Consider the following 6,000-nt stretch of genomic DNA (forward strand, 5'->3'; position numbering starts at 1 on the left):
GTAGAGGGGACCTGTAACACACCCCTCTACCAGGTGGCAGCATGACTACAGGTACATTGACAATTCTACAGTATATGGTGATTTTCTTTGTGTACCTTTTGTGATGGTGATATGTTGCACCTTGTTGTTAACTTACAGGGTGCACATCTAGTGCAATAATATTAATAGGTCAAGGCCGCTCCTCATTTAGGTGGAGGGAACCAGTATACAGTTTATCCTTTATCCGCAATTATGAATTAGTGTTTCTAGGGTGAGGTAACTTCCTCCCCTTTTCTATACTCTGTATTGTATTTATTGAGATATGGTGGTGTTATGATATATACTTTTTACTTATGGTGTAATAAAATTTGACAATTTTTGGGATCTTGTTCCTTCGTTTTTTCTCTATTGGTACAATGTTCTGTACATGAAGGGATCAATATTTAAGATGATATGAGGTTTATATTCATTTGGATTTATATTTTCTTATGCATTGCCTGCAAGGCCTGCCCTGTTGCTAAGTTATCTGCACCCCAATATGCCTTTGAAACCACATACTGGATGGGCACAGGAAAATCAACTTCACATTATTCATTTTGTAATCCCATTCTGTTTTCTTATGCATAGACTGCAAGGCCTGCCCTGCTACCAAGTCATATGCACCCCAATAGCCCCAATCCTCCCTTGGAAGAAACATGCAGGAGGGCCTCTTAACCAAAAATAGAAAAAAAAAACAGTAAATAATTCCAGCGGATGCTTCCTACTTGGCCATAAAATCCATTTTATTTTTATCTTTTAAAATAGTTCCATGTGGCAGAAACCCAAATATATACAGGGGGTCAGAAGAAAAAAAGGGCACACTGCTGCTTTATGCATGCAGACTACGCGTTTCGACCTTACTAGGTCTTCTTCTAGGTCTTAAGTGTGAGCAGTGTTCAAGATAGTAATATACCCTGCTTCCAGGAACTTGATCCAATTACAAAATTTGGCTTAATTAAAATAGGGTGTATACCCTTACACAGGGATAAAACTTTGTTAAATACAAAATGTACTACATATTTAAAGCATATCGCTACAAAGTGCCCTTATTTTTATCTAATACATTATTATTCACATCTTATATTTATTCTTAGATATCACAAAATTTACCATATGAACAAAAAACAAAAAAAACAAAAAAAATTTAAAAAAAAAAAAAAAAACAAAAACAAAAAAAAAAATAGGAAAAAGGAAGGAAAATTCAAGTGTTTTTATATATATATATGTATATTTACCACTGGAAAACCTGCCATTTAGAATTGACTGATTAAATCTAACCTATTATTCAGTCCATTAGGTATACGGCTTTCCAGTGTAAAAATCCAATAACTTTCATGATTTAATAAAGTCCTTCTATCATTACCTCCCCGTAAGGATTTCTTTACTTTCTCTAAACCATAAAAGGACAAATCATTCAAATTTCCTTTATGTTCATACCAGAAATGTCTTGAAACTGCAGAGCCTCCTATCATATTCTCTTTTACTGCATCAGATAAATGCCTACGGATTCTTTTTTTCAAAGAGCACGTAGTACATCCAATATATTGTAATTTACAACTATTACATACAACAGAATAAACTACATTAGTAGTATTGCAATTGATAAAACTATTAATATTATATTCTTTACCATTTTTTACTGAAACGATTTTTTCTGTTTTATTTACAAATCTGCAACATTTACATTTTTTAGCTCCACATTTATAAAAGCCCTTTAAATCAAGCCAAGTATGAGATTTTGTTGGTCAACAATGTTATATTCACTAGGTGACAGAATAGACTGAATCGAACGCGCTTTTTTAGCGACAAATCTGATTTTATTTCTTTCTAAAATTTTATCCAAATCTTTGTCTTGTTTTAGGATAGGTAGATATTTCTTTATTATTTTAATTATATCTGTATATTGTGGTGTATATTCAGTACTAAAAGTAATATTTTGTTCACTGTTTCTATTAGAAAATTTTTTATTCTTATTTTTACTTTTATTTTGCAATAATTTTTTCCTATCCACATTATCCACTATTGATATTGCTCTTGTTAAACTCCAATCTGGATAATGTCTATCATGTAATCTCTGACATGTTTTAACTTTTTCACTTTCATAAATCTGCTTATTTGAGCTATTTCTATGTATTCTAATTAGCTCTCCCACTGGTATATTTTTAATAGTGTGTGCTGGATGACATGAATCAGCATGTAAAATTGTATTTGATGCAGTCTGTTTCCTAAATGGAGCAATATCTACTTTCTTAGTTTCTGCATTTCCTGAAAGAGTGATATCCAAAAAATCTATTTTATGACTATCATAAATACAAGTAAATTTTAGATTAAATTCATTACAGTTAATATATTCGTTGAAATCATCTAATGATTTTTTATCCCCATTCCATACAAATAACAGGTCATCTATATAACGCCCCATCCAAATGATGTGATTTTTAAAAGGATTTTGTTCATTATATAGGTGTTTTTCTTCCCATCTTCCCATGACTAAATTAGCCAGGGATGGTGAGAACTTCGCACCCATACTAACTCCTTTTGTTTGGAGAAAATATCTGTCACAAAATCTGAAATAATTATGTTCCAATAAAAATTTAACTCCATCCAACAAAAAATCTTTTATCTCTTTTCTATAATTACTATAGGTTTCCAAATAGTAATGTAAACTTGCCATTAAGTCATTTATCTGATGCAGTAAAAGAGAATATGATAGGAGGCTCTGCAGTTTCAAGACATTTCTGGTATGAACATAAAGGAAATTTGAATGATGTGTCCTTTTATGGTTTAGAGAAAGTAAAGAAATCCTTACGGGGAGGTAATAATAGAAGGACTTTATTAAATCGTGAAAGTTATTGGATTTTTACACTGGAAAGCCGTATACCTAATGGACTGAATAATAGGTTAGATTTAATCAGTCAATTCTAAATGGCAGGTTTTCCAGTGGTAAATATACATATATATATAAAAACACTTGAATTTTCCTTCCTGTTTCCTAATTTTTTTTTTTTTTTTATGTTTTTTAAAAAATTTTTTTTGTTTTTTGTTTTTTGTTCATATGGTAAATTTTGTGATATCTAAGAATAAATATAAAATGTGAATAATAATGTATTAGATAAAAATAAGGGCACTTTGTAGCGATATGCTTTATATATGTAGTACATTTTGTATTTAACAAAGTTTTATCCCTGTGTAAGGGTATACACCCTATTTTAATTAAGCCAAATTTTGTAATTGGATCAAGTTCCTGGAAGCAGGGTATATTACTATCTTGAACACTGCTCACACTTAAGACCTAGAAGAAGACCTAGTAAGGTCGAAACGCGTAGTCTGCATGCATAAAGCAGCAGTGTGCCCTTTTTTTCTTCTGACCCCCTGTATATATTTGGGTTTCTGCCACATGGAACTATTTTAAAAGATAAAAATAAAATGGATATTATGGCCAAGTAGGAAGCATCCGCTGTAATTATTTGCTGGTTTTTTTTTTCTATTGCAACATGGGTGTGCCTCTCCCATTACAACTCCGTGCGGCTTCCTGGCAGTGAGCAGAACCACTAAGGACGTCTAACTGGGTGAGCTGGCTATAATTTTTCTTGTTTGAATCTTAACCAAAAAATGTCCCATTAAAAAGGAGCGGGTCTCCTAGACTTGGAATGCCCATACACTAAGTTTGTTGGCTGTCAAACATTTTCTCCTGTGGGGTACACCTCAACCGTTTTCACAACAAGTAGTCTACGCCCAGCAAAAACACCCACCATTGTTCTGAAGTTGACCCTGGCTGTAACAGTACGAAACACATTAACGCTGGTGATCTAGTGGCGGTGGATGATGAGACATGGAGGAAAACCTGATTAAAAACTATGCCCAATGTAAAGTCTTCTAGACTTGGAATGCCCATACACAAAGTGTATGGGCTGGCAAACATTTGCCCCTGGGGGTAGATATCAACATAGTGTTTTCTTTTTTTAGGTGTGGGGCATCATAAACACCGTGCCAAAATGTAACGTGGTTTCATACATAGTTGCTGCCGTGAAGGTGCAGGTTTTTAGTAAAAATATGGCAGACGAATGGTTGGATGAAGTGGTCTGCAAAAGGGGAATGGTGATGACAGGAATGGGAAAGTACATGATAATTAACAGCAGTGGCTATGGGAGGTATGAGATCCATGACACAGCCAGCATTGATTTGTCATTTATCCACCATAAATTAACATTATTGGTTTCATACCTGTCACAAGATCAGTGTAGCAGATGCGCGTCTGAAGTCAGACTAAAAAATGCCTGTCCACAATATGTTGCCAAAGACGCACGTGTCTGTATAAATGGTAGAATGCAACATGTTCTTGAGATGCTGAATTAGAGAAAGCAGATCACTATTTGATGAAAACGAAACAAACTGATGTATGCTCGTGAAAAACTAAGTTTAAAGAGGAGTGCACAATCATTAATTATAAACACACCCGTGCAACAAGATTCTTCATCTTCACCCATACATATTAACAAAAATATACAAATGTCACAGTTTTAAATTAATTGTCCGAGTGTAACCAACACTGCTAAAGGAATGCCACAAAACGTAAATAACCACGACCCTTTGAAAAACCTGATTTCCTCTTTACAACATAAGCATGACGATGGTATTGATGACGACTTAGAAATTTTACACATCCACACCAAGAAGATGAACATCACAGCTGCAAAAAATGTTCCAAAAAGGCAGTGAATGTCTTGAAAATCATTTTCTCTAGGTCAAAGTTTACCTCTTACTAAAGTGGTACCGAATGAGGCATACACAGCTCTCTGGTGTACTCAGCATGAGATGCTTGACAGATTATGTATTTTGATTTGTCTATGTCCACTTTTTGAAAGCAAGCAGAAAAGAAGGATGATTATGCGGGAAGACGTGTCATTTAGGTCAGTAAGGAGGTGATGTCAGGTACAAATAGGCAGATCTGCGTGTCATCGGCGTAGTGATGATATTGCAAACTGTTGGTTTCCACCCAGCACTATTTCTCCCAGTCTGTCATCACGATATTAGACAAGCAAGCATGTGTCCCACAACATTACCTTTGCCATCAACAATGCAGGTACAGGGAAAGTGCACCTAACCACGGACACGTGGACAAGTGATTGTGGGCAGGGACAGTACATCTTGCTGACAGCACACTGTGTTCGCATAGAAAAAGTCATGACCCAGTCGGACATTGTGAGACCATGTCACAGATGTATGGAGGAGACAGTTTGGGGAAGTCTTTGTATGTCATATTTACGGTTTTGAACTGTAGACTATGGGCAATAAGAAGACAGTGAAGGGCATGGCAGAGAGGAGGGACAGTTGGATTACTCTGGCAGCAGATTTTTGGATAGATTTAAGTGGTGCAACAGTGCTAGTTAGGAGGGTACAGAGTATAAGGTTGCAATACTCGAGGCGGGAGATCATGAGGGCATGCACAAACATTTTTTAAGTTTCTTGTAATGTACGGATCCAAGAAATGTTTTGAGTTGTAATGAACAGGAGGAGGCAAGTGTCTTTGATATGTAGTTTGAAAGAGAGGGCAGAGTCGAGGATCACCCCGAGGCCACGAACATGCGGGAATATTTGTCCCATTGTGCTGTCCCGGCATTACACACGCACGTGTCCCACAACATTACCCGTGCCCTCCACAATGCTGGTACATGGAAAGTCCACCTAACCACAAAGACGTAGACAAGTGCTTGTGGTCAGGGATGATACTTCTCGCTGAAGGCGCACAGGGTTAATATAATGGAATTCGGGTCCCACTCAGACCTTGGCATGGTGGCCTTCCTCACAAACACAGAGTATTGGGTGCCCTACATCAATCTGGGTTGCCCCACAGTGTACAGCTCCTGCACCTCCTCCTCCTCCTTCGTCTCCTCTTCAGCCTCCAGCTCCAAAAGGTAGCACATCAGTCACAAGCTGAAAGCACTGCAGCACTGCCTAATCAAAGCGGGAACAGGCTGTGCT

The sequence above is a fragment of the Dendrobates tinctorius genome, unplaced genomic scaffold (genome assembly GCF_039654945.1).
Source record: "Dendrobates tinctorius isolate UK_male_01 unplaced genomic scaffold, ASM3965494v1 ptg000158l, whole genome shotgun sequence".
Lineage (NCBI taxonomy): Eukaryota > Metazoa > Chordata > Amphibia > Anura > Dendrobatidae > Dendrobates > Dendrobates tinctorius.